Source organism: Pteropus alecto, unplaced genomic scaffold (assembly GCF_000325575.1).
Source record: "Pteropus alecto unplaced genomic scaffold, ASM32557v1 scaffold22, whole genome shotgun sequence".
NCBI classification, from domain to species: Eukaryota; Metazoa; Chordata; class Mammalia; order Chiroptera; family Pteropodidae; genus Pteropus; species Pteropus alecto.
This window is the reverse complement of record NW_006434839.1, coordinates 5665642-5689380: the sequence shown is the minus strand read 5'-3', so window position 1 is coordinate 5689380 and position 23739 is coordinate 5665642. Positions and strand designations below refer to the sequence as shown.

The 23739-nt window shown below is 38.0% G+C and overlaps 1 protein-coding gene across 5 annotated transcripts in view; it reads left to right on the top strand.

The window, feature by feature from the left end:
- Positions 1-23739, top strand: part of CALD1 (caldesmon 1) — a 168037-nt gene that overhangs the window by 39433 nt on the left and 104865 nt on the right. For 4 of the 5 annotated variants that reach the window (XM_015588348.2, XM_025045896.1, XM_025045898.1 and 1 more), the window contains one exon: positions 19434-19527. The exons of the other annotated variant lie outside the window; for it this stretch is intronic. The gene's annotated coding sequence lies outside the window, so the exon portion shown is untranslated. The remainder of the gene's footprint in view (positions 1-19433; positions 19528-23739) is intronic. 5 annotated transcript variants of the gene reach the window in all.

Genomic DNA, 23739 nt, shown 5'->3' with positions numbered 1-23739 from the left:
CTTGAGCCTATATGCATTTTTGGCCTGGTACCAACACTTATTATATATTCCAAGCGTTTACCACCCATAACATGGAGAGGTTCTCCTTTTATTTGGCCTGAAATTATCACTTCAAAGCATTAAGACTGAGATAAAGTGGGGAATAGGGGATGAGAAAAGGGCAAGGCAACTGCCATTTGTAAGGTGACAGCCAAATTTAACAGCCAAAATGAATGGGCTCATACATTCAGGTAGATTTGGCCCTCAGTTCCAGCTCTGTCTCATTCTAGTGCATAGAGTTGTTAAGCGGATGTTATATACCCAGTTAAAGCAAGTTTGTTTTAGTAACTTTATTAATGCTACTAGAAAGTTAATTTTGGATTTCCCCTTTCAAATCATTTATTTTAATGAGTACTTCAAGGACTTAAAATTGCTATAAAATATCTAAGTATTAAAGAGAGAGAAAAATGAATATATTATTTCTCTGTGTAAGGATAATCTCATAGCCTAACTTTCAGATTTGTAGAAGTCTTGTAACATGTATATTCTTTCAGAATAATGTAAAGATTTCTCCTTTAGTCAAGTCATTGGGAGTTGATTGTTGGTTTGTATAGTTTACAAAATTATATTCAATTATGCAATAAATGTAAAGATGTCTAATTATAAAATAACTTAAGGTCATTCTATACTTACAACAAAAAGTGATCTTGGCCCTTCCTGTAGATTAATCTCTCAAATGATTTATTAGTTATTAATAGCACAATTCTTAGACCTAAGGTCAGAGTTTAGTGCTGCTTCTGAGAGGGGATCCCTCTACAAACTAACCAGAGGACATTGGGATATAACGGGGAGAAATAAATGCACATTTCTGGATTCTTCGTTGACTATGTTTGCTCAAAAGTTTTATTGTCACCATCTTAATTCAGGTTTCAAGAATCTCCAAACTTATTTCCATACTATAGTCCCCTCCACACACTTGCTTCTTCTCATTTTATACACCGATTTTCAAATCTTCCCAAACTACCATTTATATCAAATATCCCGTTCCCTACTGTCTACTCCAAAGATTAAGGACAAAATTGACATCCCAGGATAGAATCAGTACAACCCACTTGCCAAAACCCTCCCAGATGGGCTTTTGAACGTGCTCATCCATGGATGCAACTTGTGTGTTTCTGCTCAGATGACTTTGCTTTTTTCCTGAGCAAGAGTGAAATATCCTCACTCTTATTATCTGAATCTTAACTCTTCTCTATGGATCAGTCTTCTTTTTGAAGACTTTCCAGAGTACTACAACTATCTAATCAACAAATAGCAGAGCTTTTCTAGTCCATTCTTTACCCTTTTACAGCTGAGGAGACAGGCTGCAGAGTTTTTGACTTGCCCGAAGTCATGTGACTAGTTAGTTAGGAGAATCACCAGAACTTAAAATAGAGGTCTTTTAACACCTAGCCAGTAACTTTTCACCACACAGCAACTGTTGTCTGAATTACTTAAACTATCATGATAACAGACATTTTACTTATAATAAATTATTGGGTCCTCCATCTCAATATTTTTGGGAGTCTTCAAGAAAGAGACAAAATAGTGGGAATGCCTATGCTTTTCTGTCATATCCTGCTCCAAATTCCTGTCACCTCTCACAGCCTCCAATCCCTTTCAATCTCTCCCTGCTTTACCCTGATCTTAGAAAAGTTTCTTTTTTTCCTCATTCCCACAAAAGCTGCTGTGTTTAACAGACTTCTATAAATGATTTGACTGGATTACAGTTTAAAATGAAATATTAGACATGGCAGTCAGCATGGCCCAAGGAAGAAAAGGGCTACTGAGAAGTTGCCTGAGACTGTTATGGCTGAGGAACAAAATCAGCTTTTTAGCTCTTTGCTTTAATTCTCTCCCAAGGGTTTTGGAGATGGGGACATCATTCACCTTTCACAACCACAAAGGAAGGTCAAGATGTTTAGGTAAACAAAATCATCATCTACCTGGGGCTCCTTCCCGTAGTAACTCCAAGAAGTAAACAAACGTCTTGACGTTAATTTTTCTTTTCCTTGGGCCAGATTGAATCTTTAGGCGGCACTCCCTTTTTCACTGACCAGGGCATATTTCAGAAGTCAATGCCTATATTTTTCCCTTCAATTTCTACATACACAGTTGGGGAAAAAGACTCCAGCAGTACCGTGCAGAATGTATTGAGATTAGAAAGAGAATAGGAGCAGAACGTGGAGTTTGGGGACATTTACTGAGCATCGTCTTCATGTCCGGTAACCATACTACTACTGCATGTTACCTCACGTAAGGGAGAGCAAGGTCGCTATTCTAGGCTTCAGCAGAGAGATTAAACAACTTTCAAAAGTCACCCAGCAAACAAATGGCGGAATGCAAACCAAGATCTTTCTGACCTTAAAACATTTGCTCTCATGCCTCAAAAAAACTAGAGAAATTGCAGTGTCTGGCCAGTTGACAATTGTAATAATCTAGGCATAAGAAAGTATATGAATGAAAGAAACAACAGTGGGAATGGAAGCGAGAAAGCCCTCATGACCAAAACGGCCCAAGCAGAATCCTCAGATTTGATGACTATTAATTGTATTTGTGGTGAGAGAAAGGGTGACTTTTAAGATAATAGTGATATTTCAAATCTATCACAGTACTGGGAGTGTGAAGAAACGGGAATGGCAGCCAGAGGGGTTATTTGAGGAAGATGATGGTAAATCGATGATGAGGCCACTATTGAGATGGAGACAAATTTCCTTTCATTCATTCTTCTGTTTAAAGCTACTTGATTGTACTTAATAAACTCAGAGGACCTCCTACAGCATCTTAATTGGGCATTCCAGTCACTCTGGCCTGTATAACCCAAGAAGGGCAATGTGTTCAATAGACAATTCCCAAGGGCCTTTTTGGGCAACTTTTATTTATTCATCTTGCCTGTGAGTGGGCAAAAGGGGCAGATATCTGGTTTTTGTTACTGCACAAACGTAGTTATGGCTTCGTTGATGTGAACGGGTAAGCACTGGATCTTAAGTGAAGTTACACTATGTCTAAACAGAGGACTCTGTGGCACTTTTCTTACTGAAAAGTTGTTAAATTTGGCAATCCTCACTCTGTTCCAGTCAAACATTTTCTTTGCCATATTAGGTTATAGGGAAATAAGCCAACGTCACGGCTGGTGTATGAGTAGGTCCTGTGCCCTGAGGCCGTTTCCTTGAGAGTCTTTTCTCGCTGGTTTAAAAGGAATAGAGATAAATGTGGCTCACAGTGTGTTTCGAAATATGACTGGAAAGAAAAATAAAATCTCACCTGATCCTAAAAGTATTGGGAATAGCAGTGGAGACCAAAATCAGATTTGTATGCTGGAATACTTGGAAAGATTTGGGTGTTTGTTTGTTTCTTATGGAAAGGCTATAGCAGTTTATTAAAAGCCCAACCAACCTTATCACAGATGCAGGGAAAGAAATCAGAACAAAATCACATCGGCTACCCCACAGTTTTTCGCTCTTGCTCTATGACTTTGTTTCTGGGATTAGAAAGCCAGCACTTGAGTTCTGGATCCACAACATCCTGGGTAATTGTAGACACTGGACTTAATATCGTCGTCAAATGGAGATGATTTACTATTTATCTCACACAGTTCTGATGAGAATCAAATGAGATGGTGCGTGATTCAACTATTACTGCAACGCATATCCATGCGCTTTCCATACCTTCTCTTTCAAACTACAACTTTTGGAGAAAAGTTGTAGCAGCTGAGAAAATAACATTTAGGTTATACAACTGGTTGCTTTGGTAACTTCATTCAGACCTTACCATACTCTGCCCTGACAGCTAATAAATATTCATCCATGTATTCATTCATTTATTCACTTTATTGAGCATTTAGCAAATGCCAAGTTCTGGGCAAGTATCCTCTCTGCAAATAGATATTAAAACTATATAGAGCTTCCCTGACTGTCTTATCATTAGACACTTTTGAAATATTTTGGCTGTTTGTGGGCCACTTATTCATTCCATACGTATTTTTTTGAATGACTACTATATTTCAGGTAATTGCAAAGTGTTAAGGAATCAGTGGTTAAAAAAAAAACAAAACCAGACACACCTTCATGGAGCTTTCCATCTGGTAGGAAAGACAAACATTACATTAATAGGTAGTCAAACACAAATGTCATTACAAATTGTGATTGTACATGATGATAAATAACAGCTACAAAGGAGAATAATATGAAGGTAAAAATCTTAAAAATCTATGTATCTAACACAGCAATTTTTAATTTACTACACCTTGGCAACCAATGGGTAGAATACTTGAAGCCTTTAACATATGTCATGTGCTTGTGCTGTAACATAAAAAATTAGTGCATATACGATTCAAACTTTGACTTTGTGAGTTTAGGGAAAGCTAAGAATCATCTAAGTAAGAAATGTGCGAGTATTAGTAGATACCGGTGCGGGGATCATTTTAGTCTTAGAGAATAGCATGTCTTGGGGTTCTCTGGCCTGAAAAGTTTGGATCCACACAAGAAATTGAAAGAAAGCTAATGGGACAAGATCACAAAAGATAGTGGTACAAGAGGAAGGCAGAACCAGATCACATACAGAATTGTGGGTCGTAATAAAGAATTAAATCTACATTCTAAATGCATTCTGACGCTCTTGAGGTATTTTAAGTAGGGCAGTGACATAAGATGATTAATGTTTTCAAAAAGGTTGTTATTTGCAGAAGGATAGAAGATTTGAACAGACAGACCAGTAAGGAGGGCTCCTGGAATGGTCCAGATTAGATATGGTGGCTTGGATTAGGGGCGTGGCAATAATGATGAAGATAAATGGACTGTTTTTAAGAAAATATTCTGGAGAGAGAATCAATGGATTTGGTAATTTATTGCATGGGGAGTGGGGGGGAAGGGATGGAGAGTTAAGAAGTGACTCCCAGGTTCAGGGCTCAAGCAAATGCTGGTACCATTTGCTAAAATGGGAAGAGCTAGGGAATATGGACTAGGTTTAATTATATTCTTTTTTGCTGAAAGAAAAAATAGCAGTACTTGAATTTTTTGTGAGTCATAGAGAGGAAACAAAAGTGCAAAGTCTAATTCCCACCTTCAGAGTGCTTGTAGCCTAACCTTTAAATTCACTGCTGATACTTCTTAACAGACCTTCTCAAACCACCAGAGGCTCTGGTACGATGCTATTGGGCTACCTCACTACTAGGACTTACTCTTTCCTCCCTTCCACTGCATATATGTTTGACTTTAGTAGTTTAATTTGTTACACCTTTGAAGTATCTCATTTCTCAAGGCTCAAATCAGTCAATCTTAAAAATCTGGTTTTCAAAGACAACTTTTTGGGGGATTCTTCTATAATCTTGGCAGTGAATGAATGATAGTATAGGTCTTTACCACTCTGTCTTACTGTTATTTGCTGTAACTCAACTACAAATATTTTGATGACATTGCAATTACTGTTCCTACTTCTCCTGTTGGTTATTTGGAAATGAGAAGAATCCATAGAAAGAAAATGTGATCAATTTGATCCCCCGAGAGTCACTAAGCCGTCTATGTTTAGCAATTTGTTTAATTGCTACATTTGTTTAGCAATTCAATACAAAGCAGTGAAATTTAGGGATAAAGATTTATATACAAGAATGTCCATCACAGAGTTACTTACAATAGCCCAAACATAAAATACTCTATATGTCTGATGATAGATAATGATTCTATAAATTATGTCATTACTAATCATGTTAAAGTAATGGTGGAGGAAAACATGTATAAGTGAAAAATTGAATATATGACATTAAATTTGTTTCTAAACGAGGATCATGTGTGTTGCTGAAAAGAAAACTAGAAGGAAATATATCAAAACTTTAATCTCAGGGTAGAAGGGATTAAAAGAGACTCTAAAATTTCCCACATATATTTCTATGTTTCCTAAATTTCCCATAATGAAATGTATAGTTCTGTAGTCTCCATAATAATATGTATGTCAATATAGCATTCAGAGATCGGTCTGACTTTACAGATTTAATGATTGGGACCTTTTACAATAGAGTAAAATACAAACAAAAAGAGTCTTGATAACCATCACTATTTCAGTCTGTTAAAAAATAATTGTCAAGTACTATGTGAGTTGCTCTGGGGACATAAAGCAGTATAAAAATGTGATTGCTCACTCAGGACGCTTATGATCAAGCGCCCGCACTCCTGGATTTCCCTCCTTTGGGCTCAAAAAGCCTAAAAACACAATTAGGACAGTTTTGATTTTTATCTCTGAGTTTTTCCTTTTGAACCACATCACGAAATAAAAGGGCTCATAGAAAGAGAGAAAGGAAAAAAAAAAAATAACCCAAACGATCGAAGTATCTGTGCAGCCCATTTAAATTCTGGCTGAATTTAATGTTTTCCTCTCTCAGTCTTCCAGTTTATTTCATGTAATGTATTTGTGGTTCTAGTCAAGGTTCTGGGATGGCATTTGTATGTAATCTTAGATGTTTCAAGTTATTCACAGTCATTTGTTTTTCATTCTTTTGCTGTAGTTTGTCACAGTCACATTTTTATGTTTCGAACATACAAAATTGTTGTCATCTCTAGAAAGTATATTTTAGAACTTTTTCTTGTGAATCTGCAAAACACGTTTTACAGTTAGGTATATCAGCTCTATTCAGCTTATAATTGTGCCTTCATAATGCCCAAATTGTCATTTCAAAAAGAGACAGAGAGCTTCCCAAACATTATTTGGAGGCAATTGCCAAAAATGTTTTATTGAACTAATTTATCTTTTTCATTTAATTCAATCAACTCAGCTATAAAGGTTGAACATGATGAAGTTTCTGTTGGCATTATTGCTGGCATATGAATAGAGACATTGCTGTGTTTAAAAGATGCTATCCTTATTAATTATGTGATGTTCACTTGGAAATATTTTATTTATTAATGTGGACATGGGTTTCATTGACCCATCTGTATCTTTACTCCATTTGGTTAATTACCTTTTTTTTAAAGATAGCAGTCTGCGTTTAAGTTCGTGACTACAACAAATTGAAGCCAGGATATCGTTCATATCACCATTAACCATCTAGTATAATTGCTGATAAAAATATCATTACCAGGCTTCAGTGAAATTCTGATTGTCCACCTTTTATCCACTTTCAGTCTGGTCCTGGAAAGAAAGACACTGGATAACAAATCAAGATTTAGAAATAGAAAAGTTTGAACCCCTGGGGACCTCATTTATTTATTCACTTAGCACATGTTTATTGAGAAACTAATACGTGCTCAGAACTATGTGAGGCACTGGGGATATAGAAGTGAATAAAGCATTGAGGGTAGATCACATGACAAGTGTTCTTATCACAATAAACTTTAAAAAAAAAAACAAATAAAAGAACTCAAGCCCCACCCCCCCCGCCAAAAAGCAAATATGATGTAAATAGTTTAATATTTATTTTCCCACTAGGGAGTTAGCTGTGTGAAGGCAGAGAACTTGCCTAACTCCATCTCGACCATATCCTTAGCAACTTTCATTTAATAACTAAAAATAGAAGCCAATCTGGGCCTAATGTTTTGTCTCCTGAGATAGAAATAGTAAAGCCAATTTCAAAATTTTTTCCTCCATGTGACATATGTGAAGAACGATATACATTGGAAAAACTAACGTATGAGAAACACATAGGTAGGTCTTTTTTTTTCCACTCAAGAAATATTCCTAGAATGCAGTTGAGTGAGGGTCAAGCTTATAGGAATAATCTCAAATCATTCCTAATATTTTAAAAAAGTAAACCACATGGAACCTCAAATTTCTGATGACACATTGCACCAGTAATAACACTGTAATTGAGACTCCATGTGGAAGGCCACCATACCTTGACCAGACCTATTTTGGCATTCAAGTGCTTTGGGACTGGGACAGTTCCTTGAAGGATTTATTATATGTTAGAATCTCTCCCACTATGTTATTACTGCAAAGACAGTCTAAATTTCAAGGGCCACAGAGAATCACATCTTAAGATTGCTATTTTGAAAATTTTTAGTCATGATAGCAATGGGAATCAAGCAGCGAATTGATCTGATTTCTAAAAACAAATACAGTTATTGATTTGTCTTAAAATAAACACTGTCTCCTGCTAAATGAACTTAGTTGTTAAGCAACCAAAACAGAGACAGAATGGAGTTCTGCAGAGAGAACAGACTTGGGGACCCAGATCTACCCACCACTAGCTGAGAGGCCTTAGGTAAATCATTTAACCTCTCCAGGCCTCTCTAGGTCCATCTCGTTTGTAAAATGTTGTCAGTAATATTTGTCTTACTGACTCCAGCGTTGCCATCAAAATTGCTTGAGAAAAGAGATATGAAAGCTGTTTACTGTAAAAGTGCAATGTATTTGTGTACTTTGGTCACAAGGAAATCAGTCCACCAGTGGCTGATCTCATTGAGGACAGAAGCATAATTGCCCTGTGACCAACCCACTTTGTCCCTACCAAGCATTCCAGACATTTCAGTGCAGGACCAGGGTCTATGGGAAAAAGTCAAAAGGAGACTGATCAGAGGAATTCCACTGGCCCTTCCCAGGGCCCTGTGCACAGAACGGTCCCCTGTGCATTGTTATTTTGCTGTGTTTGCTGATGTCCACAGTTTCCAAGACAATAACAGACCGGTAACTGGGTGATGGTGAACAGAGTTGAGTGTGATGTTTTACCAGTTTTCTAAAGCAAAGGCCTCTGTATCTGGTCCTTGGGTTTGCAACCTTCACTGGCCTCTTTTCCTGTTGGATGTGCAAATAGAGAACGCAGAAGTGGACTCTCTTTTAAATGCTGAGAAATGACATCGGCCAGTGAATTTTTTTGGAGCTACATAAACTGATAGTTTTGTCTTTTGTTACATGGGTAGGTCAAGATGATTCTAGGTTCTGACCTGTGCTCTGAGCTTTACTGCTGCCCAAATTCCCTGTGTTAGAGTTTTGTGCTTCACGGTGACTGAGCTCAAGTCTGTGGACTGGGTCTTGGCTCATAGCTCTGGGATGGAGGAGAGAGGGGGCAGCACTGGCTGGTTAGAAGGTGAAGAAGAAGAACGTGATCATTCCGCTTCGGGTGTTATTTTGCTTTGTGTTTTTGCTCATTTTAAGCCACTGGCCATAAAGAAATAAAATATGCAGCACTGTCCTTAGATACTTAAATTTCAATCAGTAGGCAAACTAACACTAGAAAAAGTTTTAAGAAGACTTTAAACAAACAAGTACATATTATAAAATAGGGATATAAAAATTAATTCACTACATCAACAAAATGTGCTTAAATTTTCCACTGAGATGACTGAATTGAAAAAAATAATTCAATTGCTTTCTGTAGTCTCAGCCAGAATGTATTGAATTAAGACACCGCTTCTTCGTGAATATACAAAATTCCTGAGTCCCGAATTCATCGATGAGATTGTCAATCGAGAGTATATGGGAATTAAAGGAGTTCATTTTAGTTAAACTGACAGTTGTGGAACATGTTCTATATGCCTGAAGTTGTGCTGTACAGCAGATCTCTCCAACTTATTCATCTTGCATGGCAAAGATGTAGGAAAATCAGCCCTCATATGCTGCTGGTGGGAATATAAAACGGTGCAGCCACTTTGTAAAAATGTCTCATAGTCCCTCAAACAATTAAACATAGAATTACCATATGACCCTGCAATGCCACTCCCAGGTACGCACCCAAGAGAAATGAAAACATATGTCTATACAAAAACTTGCACATAAATGTTTATAGCAGCATTACTCATAATAGCCAAAAGATTGAAACAACCTAAATATCTATCAACAGACCAATGGACAAACAAAATGTGATATAGCCATAAAATAAAACATTATTTGGCCATAAAAGGAATGAAGTGCCAATACATTCTACCACATAGATGAATCTTGAAAGCATTGTACTGAATGAAATAATTCAGTTACAAAAGACCACACATTATACGATTCTATTCATATGAAATGTCCAGAATACGGAACTCTGTATATAGAGACAGAATGTAGATTAGTGTTTAGGATTGAGAGATGCAGGGGAAACTGGGGGGAGGATGATGGCTAAAGGGTTTCTTTTTGGGTGATGAAAATGTTCTAAAGTTGATTGTGGTAATGGTTGCATAACTGAATGTACTAAAAACTATTGAATTGTGCACTTTAAAGAATCAATTGTGTGGTATATGGACTATATCTTAATAGTACTGGGATTCAAAAATAAAACAATACCTGATAAATAATATATATTCAATAAAAAAATAAAGAAGCTGTACATTGATACATAGGCAGAAGAGCACCAGGAAGACTATATCCATTGGAAAATTTAATATGCATAAAAATTAAGTGTACCACTTCATACTACTCATTGAACCTAAGCATTTAACATAGTGCCTTACGAATAATACAACAAACATCAGTGTTCGTTGATGATGATGATGATGGTGGCGGTGGTGGCGATGATGACAACGAAACAACTGCGACTGCCTCGCCACGACTTGGACTTTTCAGTACCTCCATCGGATCTTTCTTGATGAGTGATAGTGAAACCAAATTCCAGCTGCAAGTACACCATGATTCCGTGAAGAGAAAGATTACATTTTCTCAGGAGTCAACATCTTATATGTTTGTAGCCACAGGAAGCTTATCAAATACTGATGTCAGCTACTTTCCCATGAGAAGTCCAGAAATTTCGTAAAGCCATAGCGACTTTCTCTTTCCTATTTGCTCCAGACAAGTAGAGAACTTTTCATAAAACTTAAAAATAAACATCTGACACTCACCTTGCTATGGATACATTCCTATTGCTTCGCCAATCAGAAATTATCTTGCCTATAAAAATCCACTCTCCTTCTTCTAGTAACGATGGAAAGATCTTGCTTAGTGCAAATAGCATCATTGATTATTCTTAATTCAAAAAATGTCCAAGAAAAAAATAGGAAAAACTACAGCAAATAAGCATGGTTTTAAGAAATTGAAGCTCTTCCTCTGTACTATCATGTGATCTATCATGTGATCTGTTCCAATAGGAAAATGTTTTCTTCTTCATTCTTGTATGACTATATATCTAAACTGTATCCTTCCATAAAATATTCAGAGGAATTCAGCAAAATTTCCCTGGCTACCATTGCTAGTCCTGGCCACCTAATGGTATAGAAACAAGATACGGATTGATTCATTCTGCCTTCCAGATAACAGAATAACAAGGAAAGAGGAAGAGAAAGGAGCTAGTGTGCATTGGGGGCCTACAACATTGTAGGTTCAGTAATAGGCACTTTACATATTATTTCATTCATTCATTCATTCATTCACCCACCTGGCAAACTTTTATGGAGCATATGTTCTATGCCATGCAATATGCTAAATGCTTGGGGTAGAATTATCAATTAAGACTATGTCATTGCCATCAAGAAGCCCATACTCATACAATTAAAGCCCACTGTGGCAATGCCACCATAGGAGCATTAACAAAATACCATGGAGTCACAGAGGAAGACAAACCTTTCAAGCAGTTACTATCATCCTCACTTTAAAATAAGTATCCGGTATCTAACAAAGAACTTCCCTAAGGTCATACCTGTATAGTGACCCACAGCCTGTCTTCTTTTACAATTTCGTGCTGCTTTCAAGTGAAAGACCTGTATCTAAACCAACTTAATAGTTTAAAGCTTGGTCGGCAATCCAGGGAATCTATTTGTTGAGGAATGCCAAGAAAACTCTTACTTTCATTGATGAACTGACTTTTTCTTGAATTATAAGAACGACTTCCTTAGCCTCTCACTTTGTCCAGCCTGCTTGGTAGCTAAATTCCTAACATAGTACCTTATTAATACATTTTGTCCCTCTTATCTACTAATGTATACGAATATCTGTATATATCCATATACATAATTCCATATAGTAAGGTACAAAATGTATCCCATGAAAATCAAGAGATTCTCCCATACACATAAAATTTCACACTGAAATACAAGCATACTATGGACAAATATTACTCAAGATCCACAGGCAAAAACGTAAATGGCAACATACAATTTAAACAAATAAAGGGGAAACCTATGCAAAGGCTTGATGCTTATATGAGCCACGGGAGACAGATTTGGGAAGGTAGGTGGTAGTGGAAAGTGACAAGGACAAAGTGTGGGTAGTAAGCAAGGGTCTGAATGCACTGTGAAGTTTCATGACATCTTAAGATGATAAGTAGGTAGTCCATGCATTTGAATTGCTTTGGTATGGGCCACTTGCAAAAACATTCAATATTTCCCTTCTAAGATATAATAAGCCAAAATATATATGTGGAAAGTTCACTAAGTCATTGGTAAATAATCCAGTGTTGACTTTTAATTTAGAAATAACTGGCCAAATTGAACCCAGCCTTCCTGGCTACAATTTTCCCCCTGCAGAGTACGTTGATTTGTAGTACCTTATTGTTTTCTCTCGTTGTTTGTATTTCTTTTAATTGTTTTATTTTTCTACTGATATAATATATGACCAGAGATATTGGACTTTTATGATTTTATATATATTTCGAGCTCATAAATTCCCATTACTTGTCACCTTTCCAGACTGAGGCTTTATCTTTTTTTATTCACATGTCATAAAAATAATAATTTCTATTGATGTATAACATAAATTCTGCTGCAGGATGTGTTTTCACAAAATGAACAGAATGGGGTAGTCAGTATCCGGATACAGAAACAGAACATTATTAGCACCCCGGAAGCCCCGCCCCTGGTCCCCTCTCACAGTCATGCCTCTCTTGTCCCTGCCACTGCCCCAGGCTAACCGTTGTTCTGATTTCTAACATTGAGTATTCGTTTGGTCTGGTTTTGAATGTCATACAAATAGAATCCTATAGTGGGTGTGTGTGCACATGTGCGTGATGTCTGTGGTTTAACATTATGTTTCTGAGATTCGTTGCCTGAATAATACTTAGATCATTCTAATTGCTATACAGTATTTCCCCGTCTGCCTGCCACAATTTATCCATTTTACTGTCGAGAGACAGTGAGATGATTTCCAGTCTGTGTCTATTATAAAGAGTGCTGGCTGTGAGCGTTCTAGTTTATGTTATTTGATGAATATTTAATTTTTCTTGTGTATATACCTAGGAGTAAGATTTCTGGGGCACAGAGTATACAAATATTCAGCTTTTGCAGATACTGCCAAATATTTTCCCTAACTGATTGTATCCATTTACATTTCCACAGCAATGCAAGAGAGTTTCCGTTTCTCACCACTACTTTGAATTGATGGTCTTTTAAATTTTAGTATTCAAATTGTGTGTAGTTTAAATCTGAATTTTCCTAATGATTAATGAGATTGAGCTCTTTTCATATGTTTATCTGCCATTTTAATATCATCTTTTGTGAAGTGTTTATTGAAGTCTTCACCCATTTTCCTATTGGGTCGTCTATCTTCATTATTGATTTGTGGGAATTCCTTTTATATTCTGGATATGAGTTCTTTGTCAGATATATGATTGCTAATATTTATTTATCAGCCTATGGCTTGCTTTTTCACTCTATATCATTCTTAATATTAATGCAGTATAATTTCTTAATTTTATTCCTTTCTAGTTCATGATTTTTATGTCCCATTTACAAAATCTTTGCTCATCCCAAGATCATGTAGCCATCTACTTTTTTCTGAAAGTTTTAATGTATAAGTTTTCACATTCAGTTCTGCAATCAATCTGGAAAGATTTTGGGGGGGATGGGAGTATAGTGGTAAATAAAAGTCAATTTTTGGTTTTCTTTTTTCCATATGATATCCAACTGGATGATGTTACTTTCCTCCAGATAGGGTTATCTTACTTTCTAATAGTTTGATAGAGTTGGGGAAATTCACTTTAGCTGAATTAGGGCTGAGACAATTTGAAACTCATCTGCCATTTTGTATGATGCCATCAATCTCTAGTTTGCGCCCTCTCCAGAGATGAACTCTCCCAGGCCCCTAACTGAGATTATATCCCAAGATACTGTCTTCTTTTTTTTTTTTCCCCTTGCTTTCATTTTTTTTTATCAAAGTATAAATTACATACAGTAAAATTTACTCTAAAAAGTGTATAGTCCTGCAAGTTTTGACAAATGCACACAGTTGCATAACCACTACCACAGTTAGATACAGAACAGCTCTATCAAATCCCAAATGGTTCTTCCCTCTTGAACTTCAAAGTTTTTCCTACTCAGTTCCATGAGACTGCTGAAATGTCAGCTGTGCATTTTGGAAACTTTCTGCTTGGTTTCTTACTTTCTTACATCTCCTTATCCTTTGTATCCTAAGGATTCAGCAGATGCCTCTAAGGAGAAATCACCGAATGTGAGGTCACTTTTCCAGGCCTTCCTTCTCTCCAAATGCTGGCCCCTTAAGTCTTGGTTACTGCAGCAGCATTCTGAAGCCTACAGATAGATTTATGTTTTTTGGAGTTTTATCCAGATTTTTCTAACTGTTTTTAATGAGAACACTGGATTGCCATAAGCTATTCCACTATAGACGAACACCTCAGTGAGTCTACTTATATTAAACAGACTCATTAAGAACTTCCTCCACTTTTTTTTTTTGTATAGATCTCAAAAAGGTAAAAGAAATGTCAGTGTCGGCAGCTATGACTACTTCAAGTGTTCGATCATAGAAATTGCTTTGGAGTCAAATAAATCTAGGTTGCAATTCCATCTCTGCTATTTATCAACTATGTGACAGTGAATCTGAATTTGTTTCTTTTCTTTCAAATGAGGATAATAAAGACACTGGTTTTACAGGTTTTTTTTTTTTTGAAGATTAAGTGAGATAACAGATATCAAGTACCTTGTATATAGTAGGCATTCCTTAAATTATAGATATTTTTATGTAATATATTATCATTTCTCTTGGAGCTATAAAACACACTCATCTCTTAGGAATGATGGAGAATGGGTGGGAGTAGGTGGTCCCTGAAAAGCAACACTCTTCTCTGAGCACCTTGTTAGGTGCTGAAAAGGGTGAACTCTATTGAATGTGTAACCATAGCAAGGTTATTCACAGATATTGAGACACACACAATCATTTTTTCCTTAAGAGATCATAAACTTATACACAAACCATCTGATTCGGAGGAATATTAAAAATCTATTCCAAATGCTTCATGTTCCAGATGAAAGAATCGAGGGGCCAAGAGTGGTTAAATGACTTGGTCAAGGTCAATTCACTCATTAGTATTTATTTAAGTGACTTAAATTCCCTAAGATCACATATTTCTTCCCTTCTAAAATACTCCTCGCTCCCATATTCCACTATAAATGTAAAACAGAGACAATTCACAAGAGACAATTATTAATGCTTTATTGTTACTGGCTCATTCTAAAACCCATAGATCTATTTTTAAATATTTTATTTTAATTTCTATCTGCACAAATTATGTGACTTCCTGCCAACTAAGACTGAAATAGCTACTTAGCATTCCTTTCCCATTCCAAAGATATGTCCTGTAGCTTTTCATTCTTCTGTCCATTATTAAGAAATATTCTGCTTTATCCACCAATGCACAGGAGAGAAAGGAACTCACATTGACCTAGAGAAAGCAGCTCTCTTCAAGTTTACCAAGTGAAAGGGGGTACAGGGGGACCTCTATCATCTGAACACTGCATACACAGGTGGCCATGTGCATCTTTGGCACTCTGCCCTATGGGTAGGGACAGATCACCAGCCCTACAGCCACCCTCATGATTTCCAGCAAAGGCAGCACTCTGAGGATTGTTTTTTGGTAAGTCCCTTTGTTTAGCACAGCGTTTAGCATTGTGTATTCTACTATAGGACAAATAAGCCTGAATCCCACATGGACCAAAGAACTTGGAAGAGTTTCATGATCACACTTACACACAGTAATCTCATAAAAGCCTCACAGCAAGATTCTCAAGCATTCCTCATGGAATACTCTCTCCCTAGATCTTCACAAGGGTTACTCATTCCTAGAAAGGTATTTTCAGCCTAGCGTTCTCCTCTTTGGCGAGACCGTCCCTCACCATCCAACACCCAGTGGCCCCCGAATGATCTCTCATTTTAGAGATCAAATGAGATAGATGTGTCCAAAGTGCTTAGAACAGGATCTGGCACTAAAATTCCTTAATACACAGTAGTTATTATTACCTCCATAATAAAAGCAGAGCATATTATAAAAAGTCATGGGAAGATTTTTTTTAATATAAATATTCATGTTGAAATCAAGGGGTCTTAATTTGGCCACATAAGGTAAATCTTTTAATTAATTAAAACCAGGTTCTTCTTGTGGGTTATACAAAGTTATTCATCTTTATAAAGGATCCCTAATTTAACTTTTGCAATAACTACCTTTTATAATAAATTATCATTTGAGACCTTCTCCTTCACCTTGGTATCCATTTGGAAAATGGCATCTTTCTGTGAACTTATGGCAAGAATTTTAAAGTAGAATTTTAATCCCTTTTTGAAAATGTGTACTGGCAACGTTTTTCCATTTGTGTAATATAGGAAAGTGCTACTTTCTATTTCTCATGCTACTGCATGACTTTGGCCAGAGACATCCTGAGGGTTTTAAGAAAATCACTACTCTTGGAAGACTAGAAATCTAATTGGGAGAGAAATTCCTCCTTTCCTTTTATTACACCTTGAGTCTCCCATAGTGAATGAATGCTTTCATTTAAAACCCAGATTTCTCCGCATGCCTCAGCAGATGGTTCAATCAAAGGAGCACTGAATAGTACCTGGCTATTTGCCACTGGCTGGGAAGGGGACCGTGGAGGGAAGACCCACTCATTTGCCTGACACAGTCCAGCTCTCTCTGTCTCCCTTCCCTTCTTCCTTTATCTCAGTCTTTCCCTTCCTTACAATGTCTGGTCTAGACTCAGCTTTGTCTGCAGAAAATTCTAGCAACTGCCTCTGGGCCAGGTCAGCCCGAATCTATGTGTTGAGCAGTGAATTAAAAGCAGTGAATTAAAAGCTGTGGGATCCGTAAGTAATGGTTCACGTAGGCCTCTATATGAAGTTATAAGGTAACCCATGGTAGAGAGATTTTAAAACAAGGTGTGAGAGTTTTGTCGACATTCTTGCCCTTTGATCCTAAATCTGAAAATAAAAAAGAAAGTATATCTGAAGACAAACTCCACTTTCGGTCAGTTTGCCTTTCACTTTGTGGTTTCTCTTAAAAACCTCTCTATCTTTGTCTCGCTAATGAGATAGTTTGTGAGCATATATACAGACTCTATAGACTGAAAAATAAATTCTCCATTGATAGCATTCTGTTACTCTATTTTTTCTTTATTCATTCCCAAATTTTAAAATAAATGTACTGAGGGAATTGAGAAAGGGAAACTAGGCAAATAAATATTGACCCTGCCAGAGGGTTTGGGGAAGGTACTGGGAATTTTTTTTCTCTACAAATTTAAACGTCTCTCAGTATGTTTCTTTACAACCCAGGCAAGTAACTTCTTTCTTTCTTCTAGTCTCCTATGCCTTCACCGAATCCCGAGGGGCAAGGAGGAGAGGCTGTTCTGGGGTGGATACTATGACCTCCATTAGCATCCAATTGTAGGGAACTTTTTTTAAGGTGCAAATTCCTGGGCATCTCTGTGGAGTATCCCATATCATATTTTTAAAAAGTCTCCAGAAGATTCTGATATTCATCCAGTCTGAGAATCCCCATTTTAGGGGAACAGTACACCATAAGTGGCATGAGGCCAAGTATAACGGCTGTTTGCTCATGGTTGTATGCCCATTCTGTTCCTGGCACGTAAAGGACACTCAATCCATATTTGTGTGTAAATTTACTCATAGGAACACACTTTGTAATTTGTTCTCATCTGCATTCCATCCTCTAGTACTCTGCAAATTACTTAGCAAGTGGTTCTTAAATTGGGAGAGGAGTTGTGAGACAAGGAGCATAGACTACTTTGGGAAATCGATGAAAGCTAATGAGAGCTAAAACACACAAAATTTGGCCTACAGTTTAGGGGAATTCACAGTCTTCCCTGAAACTCATCCATGGGTTCTGTTTATTCATTCACTTATTATTCATTTTGTAATGCCCATCTGGGTGCTGGCAGGGGCCTAGGAACTCTAAGGAACAAGATCATGGGCCAGGTTTAGGCAAGATTTCCAGCTGGAAGATGGCTCACAGATTTTCTTGTCCCTCTCTCCTCAGATTTATAGAGAAGACCTCCCAATTTTGGCCCACGATAGAAGAAAAAGAAATTAAATGAGATTTGGAGCTCTTACCACTTTCTGTCTTTGTAACCTAGAAGTGTAATTATATGTTTTATCACTTCAACTAGATTTTTGACTCCTTAAATCAGGGCCCACATCCCCAGTATGTTGATCAAGGTACTTTAGATGTACCAACAACACAGCAATTGCTTAGATGTGTGCATTTGGGATGAGTAGGAAGAGGTGGTAGATGTTGAGGGAAGAAAGCTAAAGATAGCCTGAGTGACTGCTCAAGAATAAGAAAGTGGATGGCACCTGCTTTTGCTGACTAACTTAGGAGCCTCTCAAGGTTCCCTGATTCCTTGTTTGCAAACCAACCTTCCCCGGATAGATATAAACCATAGATAACACCTTAGGCAACTTTTTGCTTTTGGTTTGATTTGTTTGTTTTGTTCTTTACCTGTGAAACCTGGAATGAGAATCTAGGAATCCAGGACCTATTTCTAGCAGTGCAGTTTCAACTCAGCCCCTTACCCTTTGGAGCCTCTGTTTTCTTCCAGTGCAAAATGGCAGAGTGTGGGGTTGGGAGTAAACAAGGTATGTTCTCAAGGTTCACTTGAGACCTGTTATTCTACTAAATGAGAGGCCAATATTAAAAGCCCGAATTGAATTTTCCATACTCATACTGGTTAATATCCCTCATGGTATTATGTTAGGGGCAGGTTTAGGGGTGTGATGGTGATTTATTGTCAGCTATTATTTGTTTGGTCCTTCTAATGTTTAATATTTATTGCTATGTTTCAAATGCAAGAGAGTTAACTCTAGATTATCTACTAGTACATTTCTATAAGGATTTGTAATCCCCCAGAGCCTCCTCTTCTACCAACTGGTCAGATTCTTAACCACCACCAACAGAAGACTTTGGACAAAGGAAAGGGTCCCCAAGAGTCTGAAGCTTAGAAAGCTTGACGGTTGAGCTAAGGAAAGGGATGACCTGACTGTGTTGCAAGGCCTTTGTCTTTCGCTATTGGCGTTTGTAGTACTCCCTGTTTTATAGTAACTGTACCACCTTTTCTACCCCATTACATAGAATAATTTAGGAGTTGACTCTGTAATAATTGTATTTATTTTCTTTAAAATGCAAATGCACTGTATCTATTTATATCTGTGCCTTATTTCTCCTTTAAAGTCCTGACTAACAATAGTATCTAAGGAAGAAATTATATTTTAAAATATATAGTCTACATTAACGAAAATTCTTTCCACTTAATTATCTTTCCATCCTCCTTTTATACCAGATATCATTAAAACATTCCAAGATCATCCAGTCGAATTCTACAGGGATTGGCGATCAACCGGAACACTCTGACGTGGATATCTGATTGCTTACCTGTAAGTAGAGTTTATGAGATTGGTGCCGAGGGGGAACTCTGATCTTAGCAATTATACAGCCTGTCCGCCTGATTTTCTAAATTATTGCATTTCCAGATGCATCATGAGAAAATAAGCTTTCTGCTATGCCCCTCGTAGTGTACTTACCAGTCGATTAAGCTATCGAGTTTGGAAGAAATTGTTTTGTAATCTGATTTTTGGCTTTATTTTTTTTTGTTTTAAATTTTTCCTACATATATATCTTAAGTAAAACAGTCCCCAAACAATAATACAATCCTCACTTCCTGCAAAGAATGCTGATGGTTTGAGGGAATAAAAAGAAGATGAGTCAGTCTTCCAGGGGAAATAAGCTTCCCTTTTATGCACGCACTGGTGATTTTGCTATGGCCACCACAGCAAAATACCACCGACTGGGTGGCTGAAACAACAGAGGTTTATTTTCTTAGAGTTCTGGAGGCTAGAAGTCCAAGATGAAGATGTCAGCAGGTTTGGTTTCTTCTGAGGCCTCTGTCCTTGACTTATAGATAGCTGGATTCTCCTGTATCTTCAGAGGACCATCCCACTGCAGGCATGATCCTCTCTCTCTCTCTCTCTCTCTCTCTCTCTCTTCCTCTCTCTCTCTCTCTCTCTCTCTCTCATAAGATAAGGACACCAGTCATATTAGGCCCACCCTAATCACCTCATTTTAAAAGCCCAATCTCCAAATACAGTCACATTCTTAGTTACTGGGGATTGGGAGTTCAACATATGAGTTTGGGGAAAACACAATCCAGTTCATAACACCCCATCAGCATTTTTCTCTCTAATATGCTGAATTTTAGTTTACTGCATATGGACTTCCCTCTCATTCTCCTCTTAGCACTTAAACATTAGCATTTGAACACTCTCAGAGCATTTTGTGTTTCTACAATTTGTTATAGTCCTTCGTGCATGGCTCTCATTTGTCTATGACCTTACATAATTTTTGAAATTGAAAAGTGTGCTGTGCCTTTTACATCTCTCATAGCACTAGAAGAGGTTTTGTGTGTAGTAGACATTTCATAATTATTAAAAGACTGAATAAATGAATGAATGAATGAATGACCCAATGAATGGGTTAGATGCAGCCCCTGAACTTACCATTTATTTGCTTTACGACTACCTCCAAATGACGATTATTAGAAGTGCTTTCACTTCACTTTCCGCCCCTTGAAATAAGTCAAGGCTGGGGAGGGGCTTGAAGGAAACTATGATTGACTGATGGCAGGAGAGTTACCCCTCTCCACAAAGGGGTAGGAGACAGTAAATAGCATGAACGTACTCCAGATAAAATTACTCTTCCTCGAGAACACTGTTTGGGGACCAAGAGGGAAGGACAATGCATTTCAATCGAGACTTACTGAGTTTGAGGCCCTGTGGGACAAGGGCCTATGTCTAGAATGCAAGGGATATACATGTCTAAAGCTCAGGTGGCAACTAGAAATAGAGATATCCACAGTCGTAACCTACACATAGGGATTAAAATCATGACGGTGGGTGTGGCCACCCAGGAAGATTGCGTGGAAGGAGAGAAGCAGTGGTTTAAAAATTCCACCAAAAATTGTATGTTGGAAGCTTTCCTGATAAGTAACAGGAGAGGGACCCTCCCAAGGGGAAAAAATCTACACGCTACTTCTGATGAGGGTTTGTAAGAACGTACATATTCGCTGGAGTGTATGTCTATCTATTTCTCTCTCCTCGTATTTCTTTGGTCCTATTTTATTCCTTCCTCTGTCCTCTCTTTTGTGGACTATGCCCTAAACCATTCCTGTAGGGCTTTTCCTACCTAACTTTGCTCCTCTAGCTCACTCTGCCCATGAGCATGTGTTTGACTCCCCACCTGCCTGCCTAGGGCTCTCATACATCAATACCTTTGAAGACATTTTCTTCATCAGCCAATTAGAGCTCTCAGACAGGATCATAATAGAGGGCTGGGATTAGACTCCTTAATGTCCAAAGAGACAGAAAGCACATCCTGTACTGGGTCAGGTGCCATTGAACATCGTCTTATCTAGACAGTCAGTAAAGGGCCTAGTGGGTGGTGGAGTGAAATGTACCTCTTTTGTACCCTGAATTCCCTCCTTAGTCCATTGTTCCCTGCTGGTCTCCCTACACCACCCATGCCCTAGAGGAAGCTTTGAAAATATTTCAGGGTTCATGGCCAGCCCAGGAAAGAGGCTGGTAGAGAATGGAAGCCACAGAAGCTTCTCCTCTCTGAGACCTACCATCAAACGTCTTTTCTGATGGAGCCACATTTACCCCAGGCCTGAATTTCCCTTACTTTTTCTGCTTACTGTGATGCAAGTAAAAGGGGGAAAGGTATTTATTCGTTTCTCTTTTGTTTTCTAACATGTTATTTCTTTTTCTTTAAGTTTCCTCCTTGCTTTTTTTTTTTTTTCCTCTATCTCCCTTGGTTCTCTTTCTTTAGCAGAAACCCTTGATCATTCTTTAGATTGTCTGATTATTAGCAAAAAAGGCTATCGGAGGTCTAGAAGCTTCCTCTTTCTTTGCATACCCCACCCATTTTTTAAAAATGAACTTTGAGGTATCAGTTTTCTTCAAATACCTTCTTCTATTCCTTCCTCTTAGTGTCCTTCGAGTAGCCAGGAAAAAGATCCCAACTTTCTTTCAGCTACCCAAAATGTCAATAACACCTGAGTCAGTGATTTCTATGCAAATTATTATTTACCTAAAAGGAGAAATTTTAAAGTCAAGAGAAAACAGCTCTGCAATCACTGAGGGGTATTCCAAATGAATGGTGGCCAGTGGCCAGCGTAGGTGCCTCCCAACTGTGTTTCATTAATCTCAGGCAGCTGAAGGACTTGGAGAGAAAGATAATTTTCCTACGAACATGTGAAAGAAGTGCTTTGAGTTGTGTGCAGGCTTTGCCCTTGTTTTAGAACAGCAGAAATGGGAGATTTTATAACCACGGTGGGCCAATATTTTCAGTCACTTGAAGCTCCAGATGGAGTGGAAAGAGAAGGAGTTTTTTCTTCCCTTTTCCTTGAGTTTTGCTGAACAAGCCTCCCTGGATGCCCTTGACAAAGTGTTTGGTCTCCTGTTGAGTTCAAGTGTGCCCACAGTTGTCGAAGCGGGGTCTGAAGGGTCTTTCTTACAGTAGGAGTCTTTTCTGCAGATTGCTGGTTGCCGCTGTAGAACGACACTCATGAGTGAGAAAGTATCGAATCTACCCCCTTCCCTAAGAGTCGCACCCCAAGGAGACTGCTTTCAGGTCCTCATCATGGGGTATAAGGAGGAAAATATGCGATGAACTCCAGTTTGGTTAGGGATTGAGGGGACACGAGGAATACGGATTCCTGTAATCTTCTCGACAGTCTGAAAACCTTCATGATAAGGAGGGCAAGAGGATGTTCAGGTGTCACCATGTGCAGATTTTTAAGCTTTGGCCAAACGATGGGGCTTTCCTGGCCAGGAGACTGCACTGAGCCTTGAGAGGCGCCTCCACGGTAGCTCACACTCCTGCCCGGCACAGCTATTGATGGAAAGAGTTTGTGCGAGGCTGGCCAAGCCGAGATGGGGACACAAAGGGCAGGGAGGAAACGGACAAAGGTGCCAGGAGCTTTTGTCTAGAACTTTCCAGACTTTTGTTCTAATAAGCACAGGTGATGATTATGCAGTAAAGAGGAAAAGAGTGACTGTGCTATTTAGCTTTCAACCAAAACTATCGAAAGTCTTACCTGAGGTTCCAGCCGCGATCGGGTGTGTACAGTTCAAGGACACAGACTCGGTCGCTCCCAAACTCTGCTTTGGGATGTTCAACAAAACGTAAGTTGTGAACATCTTGCACTAGTCTGTGCAACGGTCCTCCAATACGATTAGGTAGAACACGCACTCGATCTGAAGAGGAAAAGAAAAATGAGACATTTTCCTTTCTATTATTCTCTGTATCCGAGGTCCAACTTAATGTCAAATTAAATCTAGATTTCTTTTTTTAATTGACTTTTACCAGAGGAAAAAGCAAAAAGTACATTCCCTGAAACAGATATTTTAGGCCAAACTTATTACTTAGGTTTTTATTATTTTTTTTCCTCCTCTTCTTTTGCTAATTCAAAACAACGTGTCTATCATTCACTCTAACACCAGCCTTTAAGAGCTGGAGACAAATGGAGTCTGAATATTCACGCCAATGTGGTACAAATGAGCTGTGATTTCAGGATGCTGGCTTTCTCTGAC